Below are 16,011 nucleotides of genomic sequence, written 5' to 3' on the forward strand. Positions count from 1 at the left end.
CTGCTCAATAAACATATTGCTATATGTGGCATTTCTTTGTGAGTGTCTGGAGGCGGTTGGAGGATGGATGGCAGCTAACGGATTGAGGTTGAATCCTGACAAGACAGAAGTACTGTTTTTGGGAGACAAGGTGTGAGGGACTCCCTGGTCCTTCAGGGGCAACTCTGCCCCTGAAGGACCAGGTGCGCAGCCTGGGAGACATTTTGGACTCACAGCTGTCCATGGAGGCGCAGGTCAATTCTGTGTCCAGGGCAGCTGTTTACCAGCTCCATCTGGAACACAGGCTGCGACCCTACTTGCCTGCAGAATGTCTCGCCAGAGTGGTGCATGCTCTGGTTATCTCCCGCTTGGACTACTGCAATGCGCTCTATGTGGGGCTACCTTTGAAGGTGACTCAGGAAATACAACTAATCCAGAATGTGGCAGCTAGACTGGTGACTGAGAGCGGCCGCCGAGACCACATAACACCAGTCTTGAAAGACCTACATTGGCTCCCAGTACATTTCCAAGCACAATTCAAAGTGCTGGTGCTGACCTTTAAAGCCCTAAATGGCCTTGGCCCTGTATACCTGAAGGAGCATCTCCACCCCCATCATCCATCATCCAGCTGGACTGAGGTCCACGTCTGAGGATCTTCTGGCGGTTAACCTCACTGCAAGAAGTGAGGTTACAGGGAACCAGGCAGAGGGCCTTCTCAGTAGTGGCGTCCTCCCTGTGGAATGCCCTCCCATCAGATGTCAAGGAAATAAGCAACTATCTGACCTTTAGACGACATCTGAAGGCAGCCCTGTTTAGGGAAGTTTTTTATGACTGATGTTTTAATGTATTTTTAATCTTTTGCTGGAAGTCACCCAGAGTGGCTGGGGAAACCCAGCCAGATGGGCAGGGTATAAATAAATTATTATTATTATTATTATTATTATTATTATTATTATTATTATTGATAGATAAATGTTCTTTCCCCTCGCCCTTGTCAGTCTTGCTTCCTGAGAGGGGTGGGCTCAGGGGCAGCGGCCTCTTTTTTTGTCGCTCAGTCACTTTCCCTGGGCAGTGAGGGCATGGGGCCTCTCAGGTTCCTCAGGTGAGGTGGGCAATCCTGCTGGGTTTATGAAGGAGGGGGGTGGATGAGAGGGGAGGGGTGGTAAGGAATGAAGGAGGAGCCATGAATCCTGACAGGATGGTACTTGTCAAGACTGACCTATCAGGTAACAGAGAGAATGGCGTCTTGGTTCCATTGGTTGCCATGGGGAGAGAGTATGCCAGATGGTCTGCTTGCCCTTTGAGTGGGCCAGGGACTGGTTCATGCAGTGTTCCTGCTGGCTGGCTCAGTTGTGGTTGAGGGCAGGTTCTGCTCTTTCCTAGCATGGTGTTTTGCCTTTGATTCAAACCCAGAACCGCCAGCATGTAAAATTAAAAGTTGTCCCTCCAAACTAGGGCTCCTTTTACACCCCCAGTGTTCCTGGAAGTCAGTGGAAGTCAGATGCCCCCAGATTTCTTTCCTGTCTGCGGCTATGGCCAAGTTCAAGACAAAATGTGAATACTGAGTATCTCACAAAATTGCAGAATTGTAGCAAAGACAAATAAAATTGGAGATAGCCCTCCATGATTATCTAAACATCCTGATATTCTGAATTTCTTGTGCATGTCCCTGCAGGCCTCATGTCTAGCCTAGATAAACAACAATCCCAATTTATGAGTGTCTGATTATGCAGACATTATGGATTACGGTATCCTTGGTCAATTCACATGCATACTGCACACACAGAAGTTGTTAAAAACATCAATATCATCATATAAAGTTTTCTGAGTTATAGGCTTGCAATTAAAATGACAGTTTTAAGCATCACAAAAGTTTGGTTTTTTGAAGAAAAAAAGAATGAAGAGGCAAGTTAGCAGAATTATTTATGCTGACTACAGTTATGGATCCTGGGGTACACTATTAAACGAGTTCTTTAAATTAGGAACTGTGTGTGCTATAGCCATTTAATGGCACACAGTAGTTGCATTCCCCGTCTCTGTGTGAAATGGGAGGTGTAATCCTACGAGTCATCATTGTGGAAGCACATTTTTAAAATAATTGTCTACTTGAACAGCACTAGGGACTCACCTACAGCCAGATCAATGGGTAAACGCCACTTGAAAAATCAGTCACACTCTGGAGGACAAAACCTATGTGCTGAACTTGTGCCTGACAGAATCTCCATAAGAGTCCAGGGTGTGCCTTTGCTCATTATAGGGAAACCCTGGGAGACAGGGGTTGTGGTGCTAGATGGCAAACAAAGGGCTTCTTAGCTTCTTATTTCCACGTGAAGGGTCACTCTCTGTTACATGCCACCCCAATCTCCACAGCAGTGTGAGATTCCTGGGGTCCCGGCACTTTCCCAAGGTTCGTGTTTCCTTTGGAAACGAGGCACAGTGGAGACGGTGGTGTCTTTATGATATACGGCTTATTTGCATACATACAACCTGGAAGGGACGTGGGTGGCGCTGTGGTCTAAACCACTGAGCCTCTTGGGCTTGCCCATCAGAAGGTCGGCGGTTCAAATCCCTGTGACGGGGTGAGCTCCCGTTGCTCAGTTCCAGCTCCTGCCAACCTAGAAGTTCGAAAGCACGTCAAAGTGCAAGTAGATAAATAGGTACTGCTTCAGCGGGAAGGTAAAGGGCATTTCTGTGCGCTGCTCTGGTTTGCCAGAAGCGGCTTAGTCATGCTGGCCACATGACCTAGAAGCTCTTTGTGGAGAAACGCTGGCTCCCTCAGCCTATAGAGCAAGATGAGCGTGCAACCCCAAAGTTGTCCACGACTGGACTTAACTGCCAAGGGTCCTTTGCCTTTTTATACAGCCTGGATCTAGGATGGAGGGGTTTCCAGCATTAACACTCCAAGAGGGTCACATGTCTTCCATGGCTAGCTCCTTGGATTCAAAACTGCCAATTCACATTGTGCTGTGAACCACTTTTCTCCAGCTTGCAAAACTTCTTGCCTCTTGCTGGACCACTAAGCATGGTTGGTGGACTGTGTTAACCTTGGTGGGTCATGCTAGAGAGGCTGGCTCTATCAGGATCAGTGACTGGCAGAGATCTATAGCTGGGCAAAAACTGGCTGAAGCAATGTGTTCCAGCCTTTGCAGAAGAAGACCTTTGCTAGTTCTTCTTCTACCCCCCTTTCAGAAAGATCCCTACCAGTGGTTAGTCTAAAAACTGTTAGTGGTAAAATAAAGCTTCCCCCACTTCCTAGGAATAGGCATTTCAGGGAACCCATATTTATAGCAGAAATAATGCAAACTAAAATACAGTGGTGCCCCGCAAGACGAATGCCTCGCAAGACGAAAAACCCGCTAGACGAAAGGGTTTTCCGTTTTTCGAGGCGCTTCGCAAGATGAATTTCCCTATGGGCTTGCTTTGCAAGATGAAAACGTCTTGCGAGTCTTGCGAGTCCCCCCCCCTTTTCTAAGCTGCTAAGCCGCTAATAGCCGCTAAGCCACTAAGCCGCTAATAGCCGCTAAGCTGCCAAGCCGCTAATAGCGCTAATCTGCTAAGCGCTAATAGGGATGCTTCGCAAGACGAAAAAACCGCAAGACGAAGAGACTCGCGGAACAAATTATTTTCGTCTTGCGAGGCAGCACTGTACTTTTAGGTTTCTGTCTTCCCTATGTCCTGAATGAATTGCAACCACTCACTTAGTGGGGAGAGTGTAAACAGGTACCCACTGGGGTGAGGGCTACATTTGCTTCCAGTGTCGGAGGAACCCTCTCCGGCACCCGGGGTGGGACGCCGACGGGCGGGGCGAACTGCCTGACGATGTGCATGTGACATCCATACAGAGTGTGCATGTGCTGCATCCCGTACGGCCTCCCCACAGCTGTAGAGCAGCCAAGGGCGCACACAGTCAGTATGGGCGCCACTCGTGCAGCATCTGTATGGGCTGTCGCTCTCACATGGCAACTGTGTGGGATGCCGCACGCGTGTGGCCTCTGTACGAGCTGCTGCTTGCACGGAGAGCAGCATCCTGTACACACTGCTCATGTGCAGAATCCTGTACAGACTGTGCATGTGTGGCATCCCATACAGACTGCGCATGTGTGGCTTCCTGTATAGACTGCGCATGCGTGGCAGCCCGTACGGTTGCTGTGTGAGAGCAGCAGCCCGTATGGATGATGTGCGAGAGTGGCAGCCCATACGGACGGCGCACGAGCGATGCCCATACTGACTGCGCATGCCCTTGGCCACTCTACAGGTGGGGGGAGGCAGGGGCCATCTTGCCACCACCCCAGAGTGGCACCCAGGACGGCCCGCCCCCTCTGCCTCCCACTTCATACACCCCTGTTTGCTTCCTGCCCATGGTCAGCCTCACCCAGGAGCCTAAAACCGGCTCCTTCTCTTTACATCCCATAGTTCCTTCCACTCATCTGCATAGCCCCATCTGAGTTCTCTCTGTTGGTCACATTAAAGCAAGCCAGATGTTTGTGACCTAGCATGTGTGGCCACAGGGGAATAGTTGGTGGTTAAAAAGCGCAGCATGGATTTTAGATCCTGTCAAACCCTAAGAAATATAAAGCTGATAAAAGTAAACATGTCGCAAAGGGGAACGTTATTTAATTCCCGAAGATGAAAAAGATTGACTGACCAATGAAAACCCTGCACTGTTTAGTCATGCATAATAGTTCTCTTAAGTGTTTGGGGCTTTTTTCTGGCTAACTGAAGCAACTGCTTTAACTTTCGCGGCCCAAATTAAATTTGATTTAATCGAAATTCTGCTTGTGTGATAAAGGACTTGAGTGCAGTGAAACTGCAGGGAGAGAGCCCATTATCTGGCACTAAACAAATGCAGCTAATGCTGCAAAGAGTGCAGGATAATTTGTTTTTCATGTGAAATTTCTCCTCAATAAAGCTTTAATCAAACTGAAGTATTATATGGAGAAAAGAAATCACGCAGTGCTTTATCTCAAAAGAACTCCATAAAATTGAAAGCAATTACATTTTAACACACACACACCTTTGTCATTTTTCAGCAACGAGGGCAATTAAAAGAGGAGGGGGGGAGTTTTGGTCAAGTTTGTACCACAAACCTTATCAAATAAAACCTGAGCACAAAATATGAATGACCAAGAGTGTAGTAAATGTTTTGTCCAACCCACCCACATAAAATAAGAGATTTTCTTCCTGCTGTGCTTGTCCCAATGGCCAGCAGCACAGTAGGACTTGCAGGAAGAGCCCCCACCCCGAGACTTGGATTGGGGAGATCTGAATGCATAAGTTAAATCTTCCTTCAGCCATGAATCTCCCTGGACGTCCTCAGGCACTATGCCTAAGGTTGTTTGGGAGATACCTGCCAGGTACACTAATGCAGGAGACCCAGAAGGCTTGCCTTTTCAGATGAAGGTGGTCTCATCACCACCCATTCAAATGTTTGCCCAGCCTTGCAAGGCCATCTCTGCATGAGAAAGCGAAGCACGCTCTAGCCCAGCTCACTCTCCAGCCCATCTCTCCAATAGCATCCAAGCATTTGGAGAATGTCTGCAGTGGGGCAGCTTGGCTGTTGCTGTGAGCTGCACTGTAATAGCTGACACACGTTCAAGGGGCTGCCCCATGGTGGATATGATTCAGGGCAGAAATGTCCAGCCCCAGTCTTCTGCCTCATAATAATAAATAATAATTTATTATTTATACCCCGCCCATCTGGCTGGGTTTCCCCAGCCACTCTGGGTGGCTTCCAACACAATATTAAAATATAGTAATGCATCAAAAACTGAAAGCTTCCCTAAACAGGGCTGCCTTCAGATGTCGTCTAAAAGTCTGGTAGTTGTTCTTCTCTTTGACATCTGGTGGGAGGGTGTTCCACAGGGCAGGTGCCACTACCGAAAAGGCCCTCTGCCTGGTTTCCTGTAACTTCACTTCTCTCAGTGAGGGAACCGCCAGAAGGTCCTCAGCGCTGGACCTCAGTCTCCGGGCGGAACGATGGGGGTGGAGACACTCCCTCAGATTTACTGGACCGAGGCCATTTAGGGCTTTAAAGTCAGCACCAACACTTTGAATTGTGCTTGGAAACGTACTGAGACCCAATGTAGGTCTTTCAAGACCAGTGTTATGTGGTCTCGGCGGCCACACCCAGTCACCAGTCTAGCTGCCACATTCTGGATTAGTTGTAGTTTCCGGGTCACCTTCAAAGGTAGCCCCACATAGAGCGCATTGCAGTAGTCCAAGCGGGAGATAACCAGAGCATGCACCACTCTGGCGAGACAGTCCATAATTCTAGTCCTTATCACTGAAATAGGGCTCATGCCAGCAGCATGAGAAAACGTCACTGGCAAGCTTCTGGAGGCAATTTCAGGAGGGTGGGAACAGATGCAGGAAGAGGCATCAGATCATTAATCAGGGCCAGCCCACCTATGAGGCAGGCTAATGCAGCTGTCTTGGGCAGTGGGACACCAGAAGGCAGCACCTTCGCAGGTTCCCCTCCGGCCCCGCTGCCTCTGCCACTGGCGGGATCTCTGGCACTCCACAGGTTATCGTGAGAGCTCTGTCAGATCTCACCAGAACCCACCATCAGGACCCAAGTAAGGAAGACTTCAGCAAGGTGGCAGCTTCTTACTTTGTCTCAGGCAGTGAAATGGGACACTCTGCCCCTCTCATTAATATACAAATTTGCAGGACTGGTGCCAGCCTGCAGGCCTGTTTTATTCCCTGAGAAAGTCTAACTGGAGGACTGTGCCGTCAGCGGTGGACTTTGGTAATCTTTTGTAATATAGTGCCCTGGGGGGGGGGAGTGCCCACATCACACTAAATCTGGCACTGGTGCCACTTTGGAGCCAAAGTGTAATATTGTTGTTTCATTAAAAGGAGGAAACTTTTGCCCATGGCAATAGCTCCCAATTTCTCCCACATTCGGTCAGATTTTGAGCCGATGAATGCTTTAAGCACTTGGCTCCTAAGCCTTCCAGTACATTTCTCAACTGAGATGATAAAAAAGAATGATCTAAGATTGGTTGGTCTTTGCCTAAACCGAGGCTCATTCTTTTCTACTCAGGCTATTGATTTATCATGTAGAAGTTTAGCATATAATTTACTGATTATGCTGATGAGACTTATTGGCCTATAGCTAGCCAGATCATTCGTAATTTCTGGCACTACAGCTGCCCAGCCGCACTAGGCTGGAACGCAGCCTGTTTTAGCCTTCAGACATTCTTTGTCCCAAGAAACTTTTCCATTCCCTCTTGACCAACCCTCAGGGGAGAAGGGTCACATGCCAGCCGTGGGTGTTGCCCAGACAAAAGTTGGCATGACTACGCATCCACAGGCCTCTTTTTATGTTTACAAATCCAAAAGCTATTTCCCTGAGCTAGTGAAGTATTAGCTCCTGGAATCTTGGACCTTGACTTGGGAGTGGAGTCAACTGGAGCGAAGTTGATGTGCCCCATTATGCTAACATAGATGCTTTGAGTGATGGATTGGAGTGTGACAGAAACTTTTGGGATGGTTTATACCATGGGTAGGCAAACTAAGGCATGGAGGCCAGATCCGGCCCAATCGCCTTCTAAATCCGGCCCATGGACGGTCTGGGAATCAGCGTGTTTTAACATGAGTAGAATGTGTCCTTTTATTTAAAATGCATCTCTACATTATTTGTGGGGCATAGGAATTCGTTCATTTCCCCCCAAAAAATATAGTCCAGCCCCCCCCACAAGGTCTGAGGGACAGTGGTCCGGCCACCTGCTGAAAATGTTTGCTGACCCCAGGTTTATACTCTTCTATAATATAATTAAGTACCATCAGTACTTTTCTTCTAGAAAAAGGTGCCGGGACTCCATACCCTTGAGTACCCCCAGAAAAAAGCACTTACTGGTCTCCAAAGTTGTTTGATGATTTGAGGTCTGTAGTGAGTTCAAACTCATGGCCAAACTGAATTTTAATAATCTGTCTGTCTGTCTTTTTAGGGTGGGTAGGCCCCAACTGATAAGGAAAGAATCCTGGGTTTCTCCGGTCAGCAAAAGAAGGAGTCTCCAGCCAAGTTACTGAAGCAAAACAGCGGTCAGTAGACCTGATCTTTATTTGTTGCAACTAGGGTCAAGCACAGAAAGAGTGGCAACCCTGAGCATGGGGTTGCGTGAACTTTTAAGACCTCATTTCCCACAATACATTGTTCAACAGCATCATCGATACATCACAACTGTGTCACAAAGCAGGAGTCTCTGGCACGTAGAAACATGAGAAACTGTGAGGGGAAATTTGTCTTAAGAGTTTTATGTGCTAGGTTTTCACTTTACTCCAGAACAGAATACTGCGAACAGTTTGTGGCTTGGCTTGATGTTGGTTGTGCTGCCAGCTTCTTCACATTTAAACATAGGGACATAAGAGCAGGGTGCTGGATCAGACCAATGGCCCATCTTGTCCAGTATCCTGTCCTCAAAGCAGCCAACCAGATGCCTGTAGGAGCACAAGATCATATCTCTCACATCTCGTGGTCTCCAGCAACTGGTATTGGAAGCAGGGCTGGCTCCAACTGTGGTGGTTGAGGACAGCCATCACAACTAGAAGTCATTGGAAGCTTTCTCTGCCATGAAAGTGTACAATCCTTTTTAAAAACCACTTTTTAAAAGCCTCCTGGGGGTGTGAGTTTCAAAGTTTGACTATGTGCTTCATGAAGAAGCACTTTCTTTCATCTCTTCTAAACTTCTAACAAAAGTAGATTGAACTCAATGGGGTTTGGCTGTTGGTCCAGGTTGCCATTTCTGAGACACCCTGAATCCTCTGAATTTTATTCCTTCCACTATCAACAATGAACATAATATATGTAATTGCAGGACTGATAGACTTCAAGGTTGATATGCTTTCACAGGAGCAAAGATAATTCCTTTATGAGGCTTGCACCCATTTGAGAGCCTCAGAAATTCCCCCCAGAATTTTGACGTAAGCTATTTTCTCCTCATTGTGCTCAAGGCAGCAAAACTGTAAGTGTCCCCAATCCGTATTTTTACACATACCACAAAGCTTTTGAAAAAAAAGATCAATGAAATATAAGGAGGACAAGTGCAATCTGCTTATCATCCTGTTTGAATTGTACCAAACAGGCAGCAACAACAGTTCTAATAGTTCTAATGAGCAGGAAATTGTTCCTGGCAAAAAGGAGATTTTAGTGCTGAAATGCATTATATTGAATGGAGGACACTCAGTTCATAATCAAACTTTTATGACTGTAGATATATTTTTTGATTTTGAATTTATATCCTTGCCTTTCCTCCCTAAGGAACCCAGGGTGGCAAGCAGATCCATAATTTAAAAACAAAAAAAAATGTTCTAACACAGTGAAAACTTTCTAAAAACAGAAACAGTTAAAATCTTTTAAAAGCATTTACAGTTAAGAACAGGCATAGGCAACCTAAGGCCCATGGGCCGGATCCAGCCCAATCACCTTCTAAATTGGGCCTGTGGATGCTCCAGGAATCAGCGTGTTTTTACATGAGTAGAATGTGTCCTTTTATTTAAAATGCATCTCTGGGTTATTTGTGGGGCATAGGAATTTGTTCATTCCCCCCCCCCAAAAAAAATATATAGTCCGGCCCCCCACAAGGTCTGAGGGACAGTGGACCGGCCCATGACTGAAAAAGGTTGCTGACCCCTGGTTAAGAGCATAATTCCATCCAGTGATCTTTTAAGTTGCGAGGAACGTTATTCTTCAGCTGCCAAATACCTGGGTCAACAGGAATGTTTTCAGGTTCACCCTGAAAGTTCATAATGATGGAGACAGACATGGCTCACTAAGGAGAGCATTCCACAACTGGGGAACCAGTACTGAAAAGGCAGCCCACAGTGGTGTTGCCACTGCCCATCGTAGGGTCCAAAAAGTTTGGTGATGGGGAAGGAGATTTTAGGTCAAACAGCTCTTAGTGTCAGAAAGTTCTTCCGGGTGTTTAGTCAGAATCTCCTTTCTTGTAACTTGAATCACTTGGTTCAGGTCCTAGCAGGAGGAAAAAAACTTCCTCCACCTTCCATGTGAAAACCCTTTACATGTTTGAAGATGGCGACCATACTTTTCTCAGTCTCCTTTGTTCCAAGCTAAGCATGCCCAGCTCCTTCAACCATTCCTCATAAGGCTTGGTTTCCAGACCTTTTATCACTTTGGTCATCTTCCTCTGCACAACTTGACAATACCCATCTTAAACTGTGGTGCCCAGAACTGGACTTGGAACTCCAGGTGTGGTCTGGCCAAGGCTAAATAGAGTGGGACTATTCCCTCCCTTGATTAGTACACTAGACTTCTGTTGATGCAGGACTAATAATAATAATAATAATAATAATAATAATAATAATAATTTATACCCTGCCCATCTGGGCGCTCCCAACAGAATATTAAAAACACGATAAAACATCGAACATTAAAAACTTCCCTATACAGGGCCGCCTTCAGGTGTCTTCTAAAAGTCAGATAGTTGTTTATTTCCTTGACATCTGATGGGAGAGCGTTCCACAGGGTGGGCGCCACCACCAAGAAGGCCCCCTACCTGGTTCCCTGTAACCTCATCTCTCACAGTGAGGGAACCACCAGAAGGCCCCCTCGGAGCTGGACCTCAGTGTCCAGGCTGAACGATGGGGGTGGAGATGCTCCTTCAGGTAGGACAGGCTAATCTGGGCATAAACAGAAGACACATGAGACATCAGTGACAAGGTGGAATCCAGGAGTACTCCCAAACTATGAACCTGATCCTTAAGGTAACAGCACATATAACATACACCTAATTCCCAGACAAGGGTGTCACACACTCTCAGAACTTCCATCATATCAGGATTCAGTCTCAGTTTATTGGCCCCCATCCAGTCCACCACTGCCTCCAGACACTTGTGCAATTGAAATTGAAATACTTTATTGTCACTTGTACAACTTGTATACAGTGAGATTACACAAGTACCCCCCACTCAGCTCTCTTAGTCTTAATTCCCCTCGTTTACTAACACACACACACCAAACCCGAAAGTCAGTTGCCCTGTTGTTATCTTTTCATTCAGCAGCCTAACAGCCCACGGATAGAAGCTGTTCTTTACCCTGTTGGTGTGACTAATCATGCTTCTATATCTTCTGCCTGAGAGCAGGAGATCAAGAAAGTGCTGGCCAGGGTGTGAATCATCCCTGAGAATTTTCCTCACTTTCATGAGGCAAAGTTCTTCTGCTGTTTCATCCAGCAGCTTAATGGGACAGCCCATAATATCTTGTGCTGTATTCACCACCCTCTGTAGGCACTTCCTATCAGTTGATGTCAAACCAGCGTACCACACCTTGATGCAGTATGAAAGGACACTTTCTATTGATGACCGGTAGAAGGAGATCATCAAATGTTGATTGTCATCGTTCTTCCACAATACTCTGAGGAGATGGAGTCTCTGTTGGGCTTTCTTAACCACCTGGGTTGTATTGATTTTCCAAGTAAGGTCTTCACTGAGGTAAACTCCTAGGAATTTAAAGGAAGAGACTCTCTTTACACAGCCCTCCCCGATGTACAGCAGGGCTAGTTCTCCTCTCTTCCTCCAAAAGTCCAACACCATCTCCTTTGTCTTGCTGCTTTTAAGGTGCAAGTTGTTCCCCAGGCTCCATGTAGATACACCATGTAGACAGTGACATCTTCATGGCCTCTCCTGATTCCAGTGAAGCTGTGTGCCATCAACATACTGATAAATTGCAGTCACTCCATTAACGCTGGCGGCTGTGTTTAGTAGTCAGATGCCACATTTAAATTTGGGTTGGGGTTTTTTGTTTGTTTTTTGTTTCTTTGCATTTCTCACATCTATAATTTAAATGTAAAACGGAGGGTGGCTAGAATGTGCTTTTGATTCCTCAATGGCGCTCTTCCACTTTCCAAACTAAATTACATTCTTTTTAAACATATTCCAAGTCATAAGTGAAGGGGGGGGGAATGACAAGGAGTTCCCAACGTGAAACGTGTCATCCGGAACAGAAAATGGGAGAGAGCCATTGAGAAATCAAATGTACATTCAAGCCAACATCAGTTTTGCATTTAAATTATAGATGTAAGAAGTGCAGAAACAAGACAGGATTGAATTTAAGTGTGGCATCTGACTATTGCCTTCAAGTGTAATAAATAATTTTTCAGAGCTGTCAAACAAATTGCATTTACAACAATCTGAACAAACCACTGAACGAATGAAAAGCACAATCAAGATGTATTGAACCAGTAAATCGGGAGCAGCCGCTTCCATCACCTTAAAACAACAGTCTGCTACATTTAAACATGGCAAATATTAAAAATTTGGCATGGATTTTTTTAAAAAAACTGCCAACATTTTAAATGGAGGTTGTTGATAGTATTTTTCATGGGAATCTGGTTAGCCACTGTGGGCATGGGAAGCTGGGCTTTTAGTCAGATCCAACAAGTAGGGGTACCAAGAGAAGTCTCCAGTATTGTGCATGTGGTTTGCACCCTCCAACCCATTTGCAAATGGGGACACCAATTTGCATAAATTTGCATATTATTTGTATCATATGCAAAATTTATTATTATTATTTAAGTGTTACGGGAGGAGGGGGCTCAAAATAAATCAGTGGCCACACATGTAATAAAATGTCTAACAGAATGAGAACTAGTGAAGTTTTCCCCCTCAGTGCATTTCTATACAATCCTGCATTTGCCATAGCAGAGTTCAGGTGGGGCGGGGCTCTTTAATGTGCACCTGCACCTGTTGTGTAGAAAACAGGTTGTGTAGAAAATAACTGCAGAAAATAACTTACCAGAGTACCTGATCTCAGGGGAATCCACCACAGGAAAGATGTATCATGATTGCCAGGAAAAAAAGGAAGGGCAAATTTTGGAGATTCCAAGGACTAGAAAATGAGACAGATGCAGGGAAAAACAGCAGCTCTTTAGGATTCATGTCACCTGCTGTCTAAACGGCACACTTGTCAACTTTGACTTCACTCATGAGGTAAAAAAAAAACCACAAATGGGAGCAGCCAGACTGGCTCATCTCACAGAAATTGCTTAGGAAGAGTTCCTGCACATTTTGCTTCATAACTTTTTTTCTAGGAGGCCAACCTACCTTTTCTAAATAAATAAATAAATAAATAAATAAATAATAAATTAAACCTCTGTATCGTGCTCAGGTGCAGGTGGCTCTGTTTTTTTGTTCCGGTGACCTGGGGGGGAAAAAAAGCTCAACAAGTTTGTGGGTCAACAACTGTCTGGATTTTTACTTCTTGAAATATGACAGCCCTAAATAGCCTTACTGCCATGCTTCTTTGAATCTAAATTGCTGCTCAGCAGCTAGATGTTTCCAAAACATGAGCTAGCTCTCTCTCCCCCCCCCCTCTCTCTTAAGCATTCTGCCTTTTTTCAATACATGCCAGGCCAGTAAATGCCATCCCCTTTTCCTTTTATGTGTGTCCATCACTTGCTGTGCCATTCCCTGCTCCTGTAATATGTTGTGAAGCACACCAGGCTTTATTGAATCCCTGCTGAAGGTTTGATTTGCATATACCTAAGCTGTGAGGGAAAATGAGCCAAAATGGCTGGCAGCACACCCTGGCAAAGGCTGGGCATTTTGCCTGGCCATTGATACTGGCCAAGGGTCCCATCATGTAAATGCTGTCACTTGTACTTTGTGGTCGAGGGTGAGAAAGGAGACAGTCCTCCCATGCTGTGTCTGACAGTCCCGGCAGCCTTGGTCAAAAAAGGTAAACGACCCTGTTTCACATACTCCATAAATGCCAAAGGAAGATGCCTCACAGTTTGCCAGACGAATTGTCAGTTCTCTGTAAGTTCACATTACCAGCTGATACGGTAATGTGATAAGGGGGGGCATGTCTTCTTCACCTTCTTCTTCGCTACAATATATCCATTTATTTCCAACTGTCAATGTCAAAAGGGACTAAAATCTATAAAATTCATAGAAACTCAACGTGCCAATTTGCTCAATTTCTCTAGGACTCCATGACACCTCCCCTGTCCTCCATAATCCCTCAAGCAAGGTGTCAAGACCTTAATCCTGTCAAATCACTCTGCCAAGCCTTTCCTCCGGGCAATGCCAGTACATGGACCATTGTCTTCTCATCACCGGTACTCAGGATGTGCTTATCTGCGCATATCTCCAGCTCTGCATATTCCCCCCTCCCTCCTCCATATGTTAATCCTGTGTAACCCAACCTCTTCTTAATGTATTCATGATGTAATCTGTGTAACCCAACCTCTTCTTAATGTATTCATGATGTAACTGGGATGTATTTTGCACTGTATTTTGGGACATGGAGGGAAGTTTCAAAAGTTCATGTCACCCCTTTCTCGCTGTTCAATCTCGCCTTGAACCTGTTGCGCAATAAACTTGGATCTTCTGCAGCTTGCTCCTGTCTCTGGCTGAGCTCATTTTCCTCCGCAGGGACCCGCGGACTTAGTCCGACGAGCTGGGTGGCAGAGCAGCCTCGAACCCAGATTTTACTGTAACACAGCAAAGTTGTTTTTCTGGTGTGTTTTGCAGCTCTTCCCCACGTCCCATGGCTTCAATTCAATTCATCCCACATACACCAGTCAGGAAGATATTGGGCATCACATGGCTAGACAGAATCTCAAACAAAGATGTGCTCTCTCCCAACCCAACATTCCCACTCCTGTCTCAGTGACTTCTACGCTGGCTTGGTCATGTCCACAGGGTGGAAGATGTCAGCATCCCCAAGGGTATTTTCAGGCTCTGCATTACAGAGATGTCTGTAAACATGATGGCTGGCAACATCAACCCCTCTGATTGGAAATCCCTTGCAAGATGACCGCAGTGGCTGGAGAAAGTCAGGTCATGTATCTATCACAGGGACCAGAGGAGGAATGACAACAGCACAACAGAATGCCTTCATCCGACCCAGGGGCAACACAACACGTCTCTCCTGTATCAACACAACATGTCTCTCCCATATCAGTCTTAACAGCCACAGCAGGTGCTGCAAGTCTCCAATGGTTTGACTTCACCTCCAAAGCCACACTCTTCCACTGTCTCCCAAGAGAGATGAGTGCCAGTCATCACACACCAGGAGGCACTGATAGGCAGGGGTGTGTTTTCCCAATGCAAAGGTGTTCACACCTTGGCTAGAGACAAATTAGGAATGGTTTTTGGACTCCAGTGGACGCGAAGCTGGTTTGAGGAGCAACACATCAAACAGTGGTAACAAAGCACAGGGTACATATGCATTTTGGATAACATCATGTGAAACAGTGTGAGTGCACATTAAATGGGAATGTGAACACAGCTTGAGTCTGTCGCATTGCTCCTATCTTCCCAATGTCTGCTACCAAGTGACAGTTAAAAACATCCCCCTCAAAATCTGCGCTCGCATTGTCTCTTGGAGAATCTACCCCAGAAATTCTGTGTGTGTGTGTGTGTGTGTGAGAGAGAGAGAGAGAGAGAGAGAGAGAGAGAGAGAGAGAGCACGCGCACGTAACTAATTGGGGTTGTGAACTTATGCACACTCAGTGGGACTTAGTTCTGAACAAACACACATAGGCTTGCAGTGTCCATTTCACAGCACAATATTTAGAAAGTTCATGTTGTGCTTGCAACACACTGTTTGCGCTGCCTTTTATAGCAGAAGAGCCACACCATGGATTATGGAACACAATGTCCTATGTTATTAAAGTTATGAACAGACTCAAATCCATGATACTGGTTGATCTTTTTCTACATGGTCTCATAACCCCAGAGCTATCTCACTTGGCTCCTTGCAATATATTCTATATTAACTGTGTGCAACAGCTAATACTCAGATTCTTAGAAATCTCAGCGAGTGCAACAGTGTGAGCATGTGGAAGGGAGGGAGGAAGGGAGAAGAAAGTCAAGGGCCCGGGAGTAAGTCTCAATATAGGCAGCTGGTGGTGATTTAATTTAGACTGTCTATACATACTGTACATTTATGTGACTGAATTAGGTCCTTTGTTATATAAGCAACGTGCATGGGAATTCATCTGCGTACACGGCAGATCAATGGTAGAGGAATATCCTCCGCAAGAAAATATCTCCTCTCAATGCAGC

At 45.8% G+C, this 16,011-nt stretch overlaps 1 long non-coding RNA gene across 2 annotated transcripts in view; it reads left to right on the forward strand.

Annotated features, from left to right (window-relative positions):
* The window catches only part of LOC309327247, a 35,055-nt gene extending 19,824 nt beyond the window's left edge, over positions 1 to 15,231 (forward strand). Inside the window, exons 2-3 of one of the 2 annotated variants that reach the window (XR_014150474.1) lie at positions 7,932 to 8,025; positions 14,473 to 15,231. This is a non-coding gene — a long non-coding RNA (uncharacterized lncRNA). Of the gene's footprint in view, positions 1 to 7,822; positions 8,026 to 14,472 lie in introns of those variants that run through there. The other variant, XR_014150475.1, reaches the window with a different exon arrangement.
* The last annotated feature ends 780 nt before the right edge of the window (positions 15,232 to 16,011 follow it).

This window comes from Podarcis erhardii (assembly GCF_964252035.2).
Source record: "Podarcis erhardii genome assembly, chromosome: 13".
Taxonomy (NCBI): Eukaryota; Metazoa; Chordata; class Lepidosauria; order Squamata; family Lacertidae; genus Podarcis; species Podarcis erhardii.